Below are 17,865 nucleotides of genomic sequence, written 5' to 3' on the forward strand. Positions count from 1 at the left end.
ACAATATCTCTTTAGCAGATGCTTTGAATGAGTACATGAAATATGGTCCTGAATGTTCTGGGGCTGTTTTGAAAGCAACTAAAGAGATTGATTAATAAGGTTAATGCGACAACTTGTTGAACATATTGGTCTCAGTGTAAAAATGCTAATTCGGTAAAACAAAATTGCACAGGAAAAGATGACATTTTTGCACATATGAGTCAAGCTTTCCTTTACTCGGTACTCAATACTTTCGTTTGCTGATTCCTTTTTCAAAGTCCTGATTAGAGCAGAAGTGTTTGCTGGAAGCATCAATGTACACTTATGTAGCACTTATGTTGATATAGTTTATAGTTAACCACATTGTATCCACAGTGACTTTTGTACAACATCCTCTGATTTTCATCCTAGCATAAAAAACTCAACTAAATTAATTTATTTGCCATATTCATATGGACATGATATAGAACACTTTTTCATGCTGTACCCCATTAACACAAAGGAAAAACATTCTTAGAATTAGTATGGCTATTAACCTTCTCAGACTTGGCAATATTAAGTACATGGCTGTGAATTCATACTATTATCCTATAAAAGTACAAATTTCAACTGTCTAACATGAGATCATTTGTGGTTTAGATCCTTTATTGTTAATCAGGAAAAGTCATCACAGTATTTGTTGAACAAAAGATCTGGTGAAGTCCATTTTATAACAAAGAAAATGTGATTTAGCCACGCAGTAAGAAATCCACTGAAAATTTGCTTCAGTATATGCAGAGATGGACTTCTCTGTGTTTGTTGATAAAACTTTTAAATTAGAAGCTGGAGCTATTTTTCTCCCAACTGCAAATATGCTTTCTTTCTAAAAGAGATGCTGCAGCTCAACCAGGGGTTTCCTGATTAATGCAGGAATTACTGGGCTGGTGCTATGCAAAAGGGCAGACTAGATGTTGATACTGATCCTTTAAAATCCATGAATCTATGAGATGAATATAGACATCACACATAATATCCCACAAGAATGACAGTCTGGTAATAAATCACCAATATAATTTTTCTTTACTACTTATACTTTAGCATTAAAGTGACTGCAAGTTAAGAAAAGTTTATTTTTATACCAGTTGTGTGATGACCTTTGCTGATACTTTTCACCAATTGCCTAGAAAACAAAAGAGTATTATGAAGAATTTTAATACTCTAAAGTCTGATCCTTAGCTTATCCAAATCAATATTAGTCTTTCCATTGACTTCAGTGACCTTTTGAAGGTCACAGTGATGGCTGTGTTAAAAACAGCATATATGAATTAAAAATGTTCGCCATTCAGTTTCACTATTGTACTCCAATTTTGAGTGGTCTTACTAACAGTGTATGATAAATCACAATGTGGTGGAATAATATCACAATTTTACTACTCAAAGGATTTAAAATAATATTATTTTCATTCTTGCTACTTAGGCTAACTTTTTTATGTCTGTTAGAATTCTTACCTCATGGTCTAGAACAGGGATCAGCAACCTTTGGCACGCGGCCCATCAGGGAAATCTGCTGACGGGCCAGGACGGTTTGTTTACCTGTAGGGTCTGCAGGTTCGGCTGATCGCAGCTCCCACTGGCCAATGAGGGTTGTGGGAAGCGGCATGGGCTGAGGGATGTGCTGGCCGCCGCTTCCCGCAGTCCCCATTGGCCTGGAATGGCGAACTGCAGCCAGTGAGAGCTGCAGTACCTGTGGATGCTGCAAGTAAACAGACTGTCTCGGCCCGCCAGGGGATTTCCCTGAAGGGCCATGTGCCAAAGGTTGCTGATCCCTCGTCTAGAACTATTAGAATTTCAGAAGTTGTTTTAGAACAAAGAGATGTGGAAAATATTGTCCCCATTACAGTCAGTTGCGGTTTCACAGTGGACTTCAATGAGAGCAATATCTGGCCCCAAGTTTGCAATACAGTAAATTAATATAGCGAGGGAATTCATATTGTCCAGTGAGCTCAGCATTCATGTCACACTCCTCATCAGTACCTGCCCCGGGCTGGGGAAGCTACTGATCCAACCAGCAGACCAAATTTGGTGATGAATCCTGGTCACGTGCCACCTGATGCATGTTGCACATATGCTAAAAAGAATGAGCTCTAGAATTTGGAGTCCTTTTTAGACATCTCTAAAAATTATGCAGGTGACTACATGGACATCAGACATACCAACTAAGTAAGGCCTTTTGTATAGAGCTACAGAGCTGGGAATATTGACTGTGCATATTAACTGAATGAAATCTTTTTACAAAGTAAAATGTTTGCAAAATAATAAATTGGTGGTATTGAAGGGCCTGTGTATAATATGTACCAGTTCCCCTGGTTATGCCCTTTAAGGAATTTCTAGTAGATCTTCAAAATGGTGGTTTCTGCTTCTTGTGGAGGTGGAGTAATTATGCCGATGGGACAGCAATCTCCCATTGGCATAGAGCATCTTCGCCAGACAAGCTACAGCAGCGCAGCTGCATCAGTGCAGCGCTTCTAGTGTAAACCTGCCCTAAGAAATTTTTACTAAAATTGCCATTTTTTGCTACCACAAATTCATTTCCTCTGGTGACAGTAATGATGATGAAAGTGCCTGAGTATTCACAGAGTTCCAGGTGGCTGTTGGCTCAAACTGTGCTCAGATCAAGTATTTGTGATATGACACTTAAAACACAGGCAGTTGCTGGGTGGGAAATTTGTGCTGCTCCCACCCCCAAAAAAGCAACAGAAACAAAACATTTTCATTTTCATCAAAATTGTTCCACCATTATTGGGTGGTGGTGGGGGGGAGAGGGGTTAGCAGTCAAAAATTAAATTGTTTTGACAATTTTTGCTTGATGAAACCTGAAAAATATTGTCAACAATGGATATTTCCTGCAGAAATGTCCATTTCCATAAGATAGCCATTGTCTGTCCAAAAATCTTTGACAGATATTTTTTTACTTGCTCTACTACTATTGCTACTGCCTTGCCTATACTAGTGTTTCCACCATACTTCCACCATAAGCTGAATCATTGATAGTAAAGGTGAAAATGTTTAGTTAAAATGCTCTATGGTAATATTCTGTCTCCACTGAAGTCAATGACAAAACTTCATAGATTTCTATAAGGTTAGGCTTTCACTTCTGCCAGAGATATTATCAACCCTCACGGAAAGTTTGCCACTATATATTGAAGTAGAAAAGCTCAATAATAGGAATGAATAAATATTTCCATTATTGTGAACTGCTGTCATAAGTAAAAACATCCTTAATAAAGACAAATCCACTAGCAGTACACTGCTAACCAACCAACAAATGTATTTTCAAAATGGGCACATAATTCTGGAATACACATACTTTGATGGAGACTTTCCTTCCGCTGCAGTTAAGCTGAAAATGACTATTCATGGTGCCCACCTTCTCCCTGTAGAGTGCTTCAGCTTAGCACATTTTGATTTTCATATCTATTTTCTATATCTCAGCTAAGTGGCTATCCAAGGTTGATATATTCTTCTTTCTGTTCATGGATGTTTCTATCTAGTTTAATCAGTTTTTCTTCATCATGTCTAATTTAGTGTGATCGTTGTCTTGCTCAGGGTTCATTTTTAGGTTGGCTTTCAAGGTTAAGCTTTGTCAACTATGTCTGTCATATATGTCAGCTTTGAGCAAGTATTTGCATGGCAAATAATTGCTATTCTTCTAGGAATCTGTTTCTCTGATTACCTTAAATGACAATTTAGCCTCTGGTCCTCAATTGGATAAAGAACTCTAAGCTGTAGCTTTGATACTTTATATTTAGACTCTTCCCTCCTATTGAAGCCAGTATAAATTTGCATAAATTACATAACCATAATTAATAAAACACTTTTTCACATATCTATCTTTTATGGTATTTGTTAAATAGATACAACAATCAAAGCTTTCCAAGTTTGCAGATAGTTCTGTGGCTAGGTGGAAGGTTATAGATGCATTCATGGGCTAGATCCTCAGCTGGTGTATAAAGACATAGCTACATTGATTTCAATAGAACTATATTGTTTACACCAGCTGAGGATCTGACCTTTATAATAAATAGTACTCTGTGCCACCAGGGCTACAGATGCTATAGAAATTAAATTCCCAAAGGAGAACTAATTTAATACCTACTTCAAAAGCTATAAGGATGGGGCTTTAAAGTTATTTCCTAAGCAAAACAGTGTGAATTGGAATATGGACCGATCACTCCTGATGAAAGCTAAACTACATCTGGAGCCCAGTTATTCCATCTGGAGCCTGACACACATTTTATAATGGTGCAAATTATATCTAATAATCTTCAAAAAGGAGCTGGTTTTACAAAAAGGTGCTATTTTACAATGAGAAATTATAATAAAGGCCTATTGTAGTACTAATGTCTTCTGTGCTTTGATAAAAAAAATCTGTGGTCAGAGTGAAATCCCAAGACATCATCCAAGAATAGTGAATTAAAATAAAACTTACCCACCCCCTAAAATGGCAGCAGTTAGAGAGGTGGAATCCTGACCCTGTTGAGGTCAATAGCAAGACTCCCATTAACTTCAGTGGGGCCAGGATTTCACCTAAGGAGCTCACAGCAGCTTTAGCTTGCACCTTTGCTATGCACATGGGTCCATAGCAGACATTGGTGCCAATATGGGCTCCATGGTCGACATCTGTGGGATATGCTATTGATTAATGCAATATAAGACTCATTTGTAATATGGATTTCATATTGTTATAATTCAGGCAACAAACAGTGGATCAGGTATGCATGAAGATGAATGCCATTTGGTGTTCAGATGTATGCACCTAGGTGTGGGGCACTGTTGCTGTTACAGTTCAGTCCTGAATGGGTAATACATCGGGTCTGGATATGATTTGTTCTTTTTACTCTGATGCATTTTTAATTGAATATAATCATTCCAATTTACAACACGTCTACCAGTGAGAACATCATTTCAGAGATGATAGTGATAACAGGGTATGTGTTTGCTATTAGACATGGTACATACATTCATCCCATCCCATCTCCTAGAACTGGAAGGGACCTTGAAAGGTCATCGAGTCCAGCCCCCTGCCTTCACTAGCAGGACCAAGTACTGATTTTTGCCCCAGATCCCTAAGTGGCCCCCTCAAGGATTGAACTCACAACCCTGGGTTTAGCAGGCCAATGCTCAAACCACTGAGCTATCCCTCCCCCCTGACCAAGTCTGCTGAGTATTTCTTTCCATACACCTCTGATTCACATCAGTTGCTTTTGGTTAGGATCTCTCCTGGGATTTGGAACTGCATACCCATTATCTACTCATCTTCTACGTTTCCACTGTCTATCTGCTTCTGTTGATGCCATCACTTGTCAATATCTCCTGTGTTATACGCAACATGGATCTCACTCATCTAAGCTGATTGGTTTGGTTTCTGTGAGTCATAAATTAATGTATGTTGCAGCATTAGGTAACATATTGGTTCTTCCTAATCTACCCCCATGAAACCACAATTTGCTTGAATTAGATGGGATAAAAGGAGTATTTTTCACTTTCTTGTTCTTCAGAACTTTAGAACCTTTTCCACCTTGCACTCTTTATTACTCCAGAAGTGATAAACGTGCTTCTGAATTGTTTGTTTTATTGCAAGTAATGGGCCTGAGTCTTCCCTTACTTGTATATCAGTGTAAATAAATCAGGAGTAGCACCACTGAACTCAATGAAAATGAACTTAAATGAAGCTATACTAGCATAAATGAAATTAGAATCAAGCCCAGTCTTACTTTCATCTGTTGTCTGATGCAGTTCTTTCTCTCATTTCAGACATCTTTAGTAAGGAAAACAGTGAATGAAATTTAAAGGCAGTTGTCTATTTTTATTCCACATATTTAATAATAGTTGTACCGTTTCCTACAGCAGAGGTCTAACAGACAGTATTTTCCCCAGAAAATAAAGTTCTGGCATGCCCTTCTTTATGAATATTGTCCCCTTCTTCCCCTGCTGCTCCTACACAATAAAGGGAAATAATATGTTAAGTGAATTGTATGTAGTATTTTTCCCTAATGTTCTGTTCAAACACCAACCTTTTGAATTTTTTAACTACTTTGGCAATAAACCTGGAACCCAATTTACTGCTAAGTTATGTTAGGAACGTCATGCAGAAATATTTTAGAGCTTCAAAATAATGACTCTGGCCTTGGGTGGCAGTAGGGACTGTTAATCAAAAATTCTGTGCAATGATGGTATGCCCTTCAATGGTAGTTAAACAGTAATTTCTAATGTTCAGTTAACATCATTAGTATATGCATCAACAGAAACTGCATGCATTGCTTTATGATTACACTACAGTAACTGTTACTGCAAAAAATTAGACGTATGTTAGCAAAGGATCGTGGGTTTGTAATTGTGTAGCTGTGCAGAAGTATATTGTCTTTTTAATATGTAGTTTACATTATTCAATACAAAAAAGAGAATAAATACAATTCATGCTACTAACTTTAATATGCACTGAAATCATTGTTACCTGTACAATACATTGGCAGGAAATACTTAACTCATGCTCTCTTAAAAATAACACTGCTCTACAGCCAAAATGCTTCTGAAATAAATGTAGTCAAACTTTACTAATTCTGGGTCACTGAGAACGAAAATGATGCTTAAAATTGTTGATTTGCTCTAGTTTTCAAGATATGCTATTGGGTCAGTATATACGACCCTTGACTTGGGAATGGCGGAGGATAAGTGAGTTAAAGGGAAGGGATCTCAATTTAAACCAGAAATGACTAAAATACATCTTTGACTGGATCTATGAATAAATCTATGACTGGGTTTGGACAGTACTTGCTTTTTAGGCAAAACAATGAATGATGCAATCTGAAGCTGGTATTGCGTCATACATTATAAGAATTGCATCATGTTATTCCTAGAAGTCATGGATGATGCAATCATAACGAAGCTTACATCACTTTGCTGAACAAATTGCCCTATATCAGCTTTAGAAATCATACAGTGTTGTGCTCTCTTATTTGTCAGTGTTTGATTTTGCAAAGGGACACATTTCTGTTTAGCCAAAGTGAGCAGAGATGCCTCGTACTTGTGTGAACAGTGCAGATAACTTCTGCTATGCTTGTGGTGAAGTCACTTTTGCATCACAAAAGTGCAGTATAACCACTATGGTTAAGAAAGCCTATCACCTTTATTTTGGCTGCAAAATTGGAGATCAAGACAAGAGGTGGGCCCCACACATATGCTGCAACACTTGTGCAACAAATCTTCGCCAGTGGTTGAACAGGAAAAGGAAATCTATACCTTTTGCAGTGCCAATGATTTGGAGAGAGCCAACAGATCATACCAGCAATTGTTACTTCTGCATGGTGCCTCCAGTTGGGAAAGGTGTGTCAAAGAAGTCTGTGCATTATCCAAACAATCCATCAGCTATACGCCCAGTACCCCACGGAGAAGGACTGCCGGTTCCTGATGCACCAGAATCATTCTCACTTGAGTCAGACGAGGAAGAGGAAGAGGATGAAACTTCTGGTCCTGAACCATCAATGTCACAGGACCCACATTTTCTCCCATCCTCCTCCTCTGAACCACACCTCATAACACAAGGTGAACTGAATGACCTTGTCAGAGATTTGGAACTACCCAGGACTAAGGCAGAGCTGTTGGGCTCCAGACTACAGCAGTGGAATCTCCTGGCAGGTGATGTTAGGGTTTCCATGTTCCGTGACTGTCAAAAGGATCTTGTCCCATTCTTCTTCATGGAAGGTGATCTTGTAGCCTGCAACAACATCGATGGTGTGATGGCAGCCCTCAACATCGTTCACGATCCAGATGAGTGGAGACTGTTCATTGATTCATCGAAGATGAGTCTTAAAGCTGTTTTACTGCATAATGGCAATGTTTTGCCGTCAATTCCAGTTGGTCATGCAGTCCATATGAAGGAAACCTATGACAACGTGAAACAACTTTTGAGGTGCATAAACTATGACCAACATCAGTGCCAGCTTTGTGGCGATTTGAAGGTTATTGCTCTCTTGCTTGGTCTGCAGACTGGATACACAAAGTACTGCTGTTTTCTCTGCGAATGGGATAGTCGTGCAGGAGATTCCCACTACATCAAGAAAGAGTGGCCACTCCGACAGTCATTGGAGCCTGGGAGGAAAAGTGTTCAGCATCCACCAAGGAAGATTTTGTTGCCGCCCTTACACATCAAGCTGGGTCTGATGAAGAACTTTGTCAAGGCCATTGACAAAACAGAAGCAGCTTTCAAGTACCTCTGTGGAAAATTTCCAAGGTTAAGTGAAGCTAAGATAAAGGAAGGTGTCTTTGTTGGTCCTCAGATTCGTGAACTTCTTTGAGATGATGCATTTGACCATGCACTGCGTGGCAAGGAAAAGACGGCATGGAAAGCCTTCCAGTTAGTGGCAATAAATTTTCTCGGAAAGAACAAGGCAGACAACTACAGGTTGTTGGTGGAAAACCTCCTCAAGGCATACAAAAGCCTTGGTTGCAACATCTCACTAAAGATACATTTTTTGCACTCTCATCTAGATTTTTTCCACCGAACTGCGGAGCAGTGAGCGACGAGCACGGCGAGCGATTTCACCAGGACATTGCAACAATGGAGAAACGCTATCAGAGCAAATGGTCAAACAATGCTTGCAGACTATTGCTGGACAGTGACAAGAGATGCTCCATTTAATGAATACAAGAGACAAGCCAAGAAGCGCCGAGTAGACACTGAATAGGACTAAACTATGTACATAATAGTTTTTTGCCTTTTGTTTCATAATACATTTTATTTATATAACCCTTTTGCTGATTTTTTAAAGTGTTACATAAACAGGACAGGTGAAATATTATCATGTAAAGCAACCATAAACACATGGAAAGACCTAGGTTTACAATTTATGATTAAAACTCTACTATCTACACAATATACATAGACATAAAATGTAAAAACTTAAATATCTTAGAAACAGTAGCCAATCAGTTGTTTTAATTGTCATATTTGATTTCAGCACATCAAAATACATAATAAATAGCACATTTTATCTCTGAAGAAGATGACTTCTCAAAAATTGTAGACCAGTGTAACAGGTAATTAAATAATAGAAGAATTCTAACTTACTAGGAATATGGCTCTAGCTTTACACCAGTGTAACCGCATTGATGTTTATGGAATTACATCATTGTAAAATTCAAGTAGTACAATGCCCATACACTTTTATTCCAGAAGAAGCAGCTGTCTTTTGGTTTTATTTTGGCATTTTAGATGTTAAGTAGCATAATCAGACAACTACTCAAATATACTTGCTGTCTGATCTGTGATGATCCACTTTGGAGAACGTCAGTAAAACTACAGTGCCATTTAAGTTATAATGAAATATTTGTTCAATCTTGGAAAGAGAGTTAATCATGCAACTAGCTGAACCTTTGGTGGTAAAAGTTGAACATAAAGTCGTTCTGGAAAAACATCATAGGAAGAAACAGGACACCAGTAAATGCCACTCAGACTGCAGAAGATGTCATTCTGATGTTAATTAGTGTGTTTAGCGGATACAATTACATTGCTGAGGATCTTAATTAGGAATACATTCCAGATGGTGCAAAAAACAGAATTTCATATTTTTCAGCTGACATTTACAGTGATCATAGGATTACATGCAGTTAGAGACATTTGTGCAATATTGCTTTAAATAGAATTCATTTTCTTTTATAACACCTTGATTTTTAATTTTAAAACTGGTTTCAGAGTAGCAGCCGTGTTAGTCTGTATCCGCAAAAAGAACAGGAGTACTTGTGGCACCTTAGAGACTAACAAATTTATTAGAGCATAAGCTTTCGTGGACTACAGCCCACTTCTTCTGTGAAGAATGCTGTATGCATCCGAAGAAGTGGGCTGTAGTCCACGAAAGCTTATGCTCTAATAAATTTGTTAGTCTCTAAGGTGCCACAAGTACTCCTGTTAATTTTAAAACTGACATCCCATATGACCCATCTTCATTTGGCTAGCCAGATTCTCAGCTACCACTGTGACAGGTACAGTATAAAAAGCTGGCTAAATATGCGTTGGTATACATGACCATTACGGTCAGCTTTTGGCAGAAATTTTCAAGAATTTTATAGTAGCTGAATAATTTAAATTGTCCCAAAGAAAAAAAATCCCAAATTGTGTAGCAATTCAAAGGAAGGAGGTAGGACAGCCTCATCTTGTAGGACTCTGCAGACTCTTACTGAAACCACCCTCAGAATTCACTGTCACAAGGTATCATTGAGAGCAAGAGCTTAGCAGGATTCCGAAAGGGAGTGGACATTTATATGGACAAGAAGAACATCCAGAGTTATAGATTCATAGAATTTAGGGCTACTACAGGACCATTAGATCATCATGTCAGACCACCTGTGTATCACAGCCATTAAATTTCACCCATTTACCCCTGTATTTAGCCCAATAACTTGTGTTTGGCTAAAGCATATCTGCAGAAAGGCATCCAGTCTTGATCTGAAGAAATCAAGAGATGGAGAATTCACCACTTCCCTTTGTAATTTGTTCCAATGGCCCTCACTGTTAAAATTTGTGCCTTCTAATTTGAATTTCTCTGGCTTTAGCTTCTCAACATTGGTTTTTGTTATGACTTTTTCTGCTAGACTAAAGAGCCCTTTAGTATCTGATAGTATTTTCTCCCTGTGGAGGTACTTAAACTGTAATCAAGTCTCCTCAATCTTCTATTTGATAAATTAAACAGACTGAGTTTTTTAAGTGTCTCACTGTAAGGCATTTTCTCCAGACCGCAAATCATTTTTTGTGGATGCTTTCTGTACACTAATCTAGTTTTTCAACATCCTTTTAAAATGTGGTCACTACAACTGCACACAGTATTTCAGTATCAGTCTCACAAATGCTGTATGTACCGATGAAATCACCTCACTACTCCCTTGTTTGTAACTCCAAGGATTGCCATAGTATTGGATTGAGATCTCATGTTGAGTTGCTTGTCTGCTATGATACCTAAATCCTTTTCAGAGTCAGCTTTCAAGGATACAGTTCCTCCATCCCCTTTTTAGGTGTGGCCTGCATTCCGTGATTCCATATGTATAACTATGCATTTGTTTGTATTAAAACACATTTTGTTTAATTGGCCCCATTTTACTCTATGATCCAGATTGCTCTGCATGACTCCCTTGTCCTCACTATTATTTACCTCTTTGCCAATCTTTGAGTCATCCACAAAGTTTATCAGCAGTGATTCTATACATACTCTATAGGTCCTTGATGAAAATATTGGACAGCATCGCGTTTAATATTGATCCTTGCAGAACCACACTAGAAACACTCATTTGATGATGATTCTTGATTGATTATTACTTTTTTAGATCTGTCAATTCACAATTCATTTAATGTATGATTTATTGATATTGTATAGTGTTAATTTTTTTAATCAAAATTCTGTGTAGGAATAAGCCTTACAAAAGTCTATTATATATACCCAGTTACCCTTATCAATCAAATTTTATAATCCCATCAAAACTGAAATCAGTTTTTTTAATCAGACCTATTTTCCATAAAACCATGTTGACTATCATTAATTATATTCCCGTCCTTTAGTTCTTTATCGGTTGAATCCTGAATCAGTTTTCCCATTATTTTGCGTTGGCTTGATGTCAGACTGGCCATCCCACTTGTCGTTTATGAATAGTTGCATCACATAGCACTCTTCCAATCCACTGGAATTTCCCCAGTAGTCCAAAATGTATTAAAAATTAGTATCAGCAGATCAGGAATCTCCTCAGCCAACTCTTTTAGGACTCTTGGGTGCAAGTTATTCAGGCCCGAGGATTTAAAAATGTTAATCCCTAGCAAATGTTGTTTAACATTCTCCTTAGTTACTAAGGGACTGGAAAGTACAAGTACATCATCCCGTTTCTTTCCAAATACAGAACAGAAATATTTATTGAACACTTCTGTCTTTTCTGCATCATCATAAACAATTTCATCATCTCCATCTAGTAATTGGCCTTTACCATAGCTACAATTTCTTTTGTGACAAATATAGTTTTAAAACGTCTTTGCTTTACCACTGAACCAGGAGGGGTTTTAGCCAAAATCATTCTCTTTCTTTATTGTTGAATCATGGCTTTTTTGGCCTCTTCATAAAGAACTGCTAATTTCATTTACATTTTTCTTTCTAAATTTTCCCCCCCAATTCAATTTTTCTCATAATTTCCCTCAATTTTGGGAAATTGGCCATTTTAAAGAACCAACTATATATATTATTGGTTAGGACTGTACTCTCTCTCTCTCATATTGAAAATAATCAGGTCATGATCACTGGTCTGTAGCTAACCACTAACTTCCAGTCCAGTGACTAATTCATCTTTATCTATCACAATGAGGTCCAAATAGAATTACCTCTTGTTGGGTGGAATACCTTTTGTGTTAGAAAATTATCTATAATTTTTAGAAACTCTAATGATATTTTACTATGGGCTGCAGGAGTCCTCCAACATATGTCTCCCAAACTAAGTCCCTCATAACACCACAATTTTTTGTTCCAAATATTATGGACAGGTGCTTAAAGAGTAACTTATCCTGTTTTCTGGTTTGATTCATTGATCTGTAACAGATTTATATTCCTAAGGATTAAACACACACACACATATATATATACACACACAAGTGAAATCCTGACCCTATTGAATACGCCACGGAAGATATCACCCCAAGAGTTTTGGAAGAGATACAAACCCACATTCTTCAGGGCATAAACCAACCCCCAACTGGTGAGATTAGGAAGAGTCTTTCTCTGTGGGAAAGTTATTCCATTATTGCTGACACTGGCCATAGTCAAGGGCAGGATATTAGACTCAATGGATCACTGATCTGATCCAACATGGCATTTTCTCTGTTCTTAATTTGCACCACCATTTTTCTAATGACTATTGTAGAAAAACATTGAGTGTTAGTTACATGCACCAAAGGGATGATAATTCTAACAACTCTTGAGAAGGGTCTAGCCACCAGGGTCACAATCAAAATATATATAGTAGACATACATTAACAGAATATGCCACAACAAGAGTGCAATATGAAAACATTGTTATACACTATTGTTAAATATGTTAAACAATCAGTGCCATAGTGATGAGATGTTTTAAGTTAACGGGAAAAACAATAAACCCTCTCCCCTCTTAAAAAGAAAGAAAGCCTTTGGAGAACTTTGTGGGCAATGTGTTTTCTGAGGCCTTTTCAGTGTAATGTTTTTGGATTGGATTTTCAGTGTAATGTTTTTGGATTGAAACTAAATGAAAATATATCTAACATTATCTGTTTTACTTCACTGTGTCTGTCCTACTACAGACTTCTTCTACATTTCTCTATAGCTGCACATCAGCAAGATACGTGGCTAACTTTAAATGTGAGTAGTCCCATTAATCTAACTAGAACTACTCATGTGGTTATGGGGCTATTAACATGTTTAAAGTTAGACATGTTGTAAAAGGGGTTGACTCATGCAGCAGCATCTTTTCATTGCCAGGAGCAGTGTAGAGGCTCTCTTCCCATATGATACCCCCAGCTGATGGTCACTTAGTCGCTGTGGTAGTCTCCATCCCTTCTGGGGAAACAGAATCTAGTCAAACTATACTCCAATGACCTTACAACATGTCTTCTATCTCTCTTTGGGCTCTATGGTCCTTACACTGCTTTTTTTTCCCCATAGATTCTAGGACTGGAAGGGACCTTGAGAGATCATCGAGTCCAGTCCCCTGCCCTCATGGCAGGACCAAATACTGTCTAGACCATCCCTGATAGACATTTATCTAACCTACTCTTAAATATCTCCAGAGATGGAGATTCCACAACCTCCCTAGGCAATTTATTCCAGTGTTTAACCACCCTGACTGTTAGGAACTTTTTCCTAATGTCCAATCTAAACCTCCCTTGCTGCAGTTTAAGCCCATTGCTTCTTGTTCTATCCTTAGAGACTAAGGTGAACAAGTTTTCTCCCTCCTCCTTATGACACCCTTTTAGATACCTGAAAACTGCTATCATGTCCCCTCCCAGTCTTCTCTTTTTCAAACTAAACAATTCTTTCAGCCTTCCTTCATAGGTCATGTTCTCAAGACCTTTAATCATTCTTGTTGCTCTTCTCTGGACCCTCTCCAATTTCTCCACATCTTTCTTGAAATGCAGTGCCCAGAACTGGACACAATACTCCAGTTGAGGCCTAACCAGCGCAGAGTAGAGCGGAAGAATGACTTCTCGTGTCTTGCTCACAACACGCCTGTTAATACATCCCAGAATCACGTTTGCTTTTTTTGCAACAACATCACACTGTTGACTCATATTTAGCTTGTGGCCACTATAACCCCTAGATCCCTTTCTGCCATACTCCTTCCTAGACAGTCTCTTCCCATTCTGTATGTGTGAAACTGATTTTTCCTTCCTAAGTGGAGCACTTTTCATTTGTCTTTATTAAACTTCATCTTGTTTACCTCAGACCGTTTCTCCAATTTGTCCAGATCATTTTGAATTATGAGCCTGTCCTCCAAAGCAGTTGCAATCCCTCCCAGTTTGGTATCATCTGCAAACTTAATAAATGTACTTTCTATGCCAATATCTAAGTCATTAATGAAGATATTGAACAGAGCTGGTCCCAAAACAGATCCCTGCGGAACCCCACTTGTTATGCCTTTCCAGCAGGATTGGGAACCATTAATAACAACTCTCTGAGTACGGTTATCCAGCCAGTTATGCACCCACCTTATAGTAGCTTCATCTAAATTGTATTTGCTAGTTTATCGATAAGAATATCATGCGAGACCGTATCAAATGCCTTACTAAAGTCTAGGTATACCACATCCACAGCTTGTTCCTTATCCACAAGACTCGTTATCCTATCAAAGAAAGCTATCAGATTGGTTTGACATGATTTGTTCTTTACAAATCCATGCTGGCTATTCCCTATCACCTTACCACCTTCCAAGTGTTTGCAGATGATTTCCTTAATTACTTGCTCCATTAGCTTCCCTGGCACGGAAGTTAAACTAACTGGTCTGTAGTTTCCTGGGTTGTTTTTATTTCCCTTTTTATAGATGGGCACTATATTTGCCCTTTTCCAGTCTTCTGGAATCTCTCCCGTCTCCCATGATTTTCCAAAGATAATAGCTAGAGGCTCAGATACCTCCTCTATTAGCTTCTTGAATATTTTAGGATGCATTTCATCAGGCCCTGGTGACTTGCAGGCATCTAACTTTTCTAAGTGATTTTTAACTTGTTCTTTTTAAATTTTATCTGCTAAACCTACCCCCTTCCCATTAGCATTCACTATGTTAGGCATTCCTTCAGACTTCTCGGTGAAGACCAAAACAAAGTAGTCATTAAGCATCTCTGCCATTTCCAAGTTTCCTGTTACTGTTTCTCCCTCTTCTCTGAGCAGTGGGCCTACCCTGTCTTTGGTCTTCCTCTTGCTTCTAATGTAATGATAAAAACTCTTCTTGTTTCCCTTTATTCCCGTAGCTAGTTTCAGCTCATTTTGTGCCTTTGCCTTTCTAATCTTGCTCCTGCATTCCTGTGTTGTTTGCCTATATTCATCCTTTGTAATCTGTCCTACTTTCCATTTTTTATGAGAGTCCTTTTTATTTTTTAGATCATGCAAGATCTCGTGGTTAAGCCAAGGTAGTCTTTTGCCACATTTTCTATCTTTCCTAACTAGCGGAATAGCTTGCTTTTGGGCCCTTAATAGTGTCCCTTTGAAAATCTGCTAACTGTCCTCAGTTGTTTTTCCCCTCAGTCTTGATTCCCATGGGACCTTACCTATCAGCTCTCTGAGTTTACCAAAATCCGCCTTCCTGAAATCCATTGTCTCTATTTTGCTGTACTCCCTTCTACCCTTCCTTAGAATTGCAAACTCTATGTTTTCATGATCAATTTCACCCAAGCTGCCTTCTACTTTCAAATTCTCAATGAGTTCCTCCCTATTTGTTAAAATCAAGTCTAGAACAGCTTCCCCCCAGTAGCTTTTTCAACCTTCTGAAATAAAAAGTTATCTGCAATGCAGTCCAAGAACTTATTGGATAGTCTGTGCCCTGCTGTGTTATCTTATCTCAGGGGGTTTCACCCCACTTTCCTTGGTGGCTGGTAGGGGAACACAGATCCACCCTCTACTCTGGGTTCCAGCAGAGGTTCCCTGTAGTTGGCAGCCAAGACCTGCTGCCTCCCTGGACTGCTTCCTACTCCTTCTATTCCCTAGCGAGTAACTGCAGATTCTTTCCTTGTAACTTCTTTCTGCTACAAACTTCCTGGCTTTATGATCACCACACAGCCCATCTCCAGCTGGGCTTCATCATAATCAATTAAGCCTGTCTCTCTCTCTCTCTCTATCTCTTTCTCTGCTTCACTCACTGCTAGATATGTTAATTAACCCCTTCAGGGCCTGTGTGGGGTACAAACCCTGTGATGGGTTCCCCCCCTTCAGGTTGCCACCTGGAACTGGGGTACCACTTGGGCTCCTTTTACACTGTACTGCTGTGACAGGCTCTCAAGCCCCCTCAAGTACACATACAGATAGGGACATACCCAACTGCAGCTTCTCACGGATGCTGAGATCAGCTCTACATGGGAAGGCTCATCTAAGGAACTGCACAGTTACTGTATTGCACACCTCCAAGATTATACAGTCTTGCAGTGCACAGGGAACTGTACAGTGTAAGATCATGAAATTTGTCCCCTCCCTTAATGTGGAGGAAGATATGCAACAGCTTTCTGCCCCCAGTTAGGATTTACACACACTGGTGTTTAGACAAAACAAAAACTAGTTTATTAACTACAAAAAATAGATTTTAAGTGATTATAAGGGATAGCAAACAGATCAAAGCAGATTAACTAGCAAATAAACAAAAACACAGTCTAAGCTTAATACTAGAGAAACTGAATATGAGTAGCAAATTCTCACTGTAATTGTTGGTTTAGGCAGTTGGCAGAGATTCTTGAGGGCAACCTGCACTTGCTTGCAACTTAAAACTCTAGGTATTCCTTTCACAGACTAGAAATCCCTCTAGCCTTGGTTCAACCTTTCTCCCCAAGTTCAGTCCTTGTTTCTCAGGTGTTTCCAAGTGGGCGGGGAGTCAGTGAAGAAGAACCACAATGTCGTCACTCCCCAGCCTTAAATAGCTTTTGCATATGGCGGGAACCCTTTGTTCCCACGCCTTTCAGTGGAAAAACACTAGTGTTCTGTAATGGAGTCCAGTACCAGGTGACTGGTTCATATGCCTCTGTAGTACCCTAGCAGCCATGAGTCAGAGGCTGTTTGTAACATCCTCAGGAAGGCTCCCCAGCAAGGCTCCCCGGTGGGAGATTAGCATCTTCTAAGACCTATTGTTCTCCCCACTGGCCTTTCCCAGCCGGCCATCTAGACTGATTGCATTCTGCCTGCTGGGTGTTCCCCAGGTGTAAATACATTTGTAATAGATGCATAGACAATATTCTTAACTTCAGATACAAAAATGACATACAAATAGGATAATCATATCCAGTAAATCATAACCCTTTCAATGATACCTTATATGACCTAACTTGCATAAAATACATCATAGTTATGACATAATGATACCATAATAATATTATATATGCTTATGTAGCCTGTTGCATTTGGATCAATGTTGGTGGAACCTTTTCAATGACAGAGAATCCTTAGTCCTCTCCTTTGCTCAGATGTTAAAGTTAAAAACCCATGCAGTAAACTTTCATCATGTCTTGCAGTATCAAAAACTGAACTCCCAAGATCTGAATGCATTAGAAATTAATACTCTAAATTTGTCTATTTTTTCCTACACTCAGTACAATGGTATCTAAGGACCTTTTGATCGAGCCTTAAAGTAAGCTATATTGCTATTTACTTGTATTGATTC

General features: G+C 38.7%; 1 protein-coding gene across 6 annotated transcripts in view; it reads left to right on the forward strand.

Moving 5' to 3' along the window:
* The window catches only part of NKAIN3 (sodium/potassium transporting ATPase interacting 3), a 512,275-nt gene that overhangs the window by 250,859 nt on the left and 243,551 nt on the right, over positions 1-17,865 (forward strand). The gene's annotated exons all lie outside the window — the stretch shown is intronic.

This window comes from Chrysemys picta, chromosome 2 (assembly GCF_011386835.1).
Source record: "Chrysemys picta bellii isolate R12L10 chromosome 2, ASM1138683v2, whole genome shotgun sequence".
Taxonomy (NCBI): Eukaryota; Metazoa; Chordata; order Testudines; family Emydidae; genus Chrysemys; species Chrysemys picta.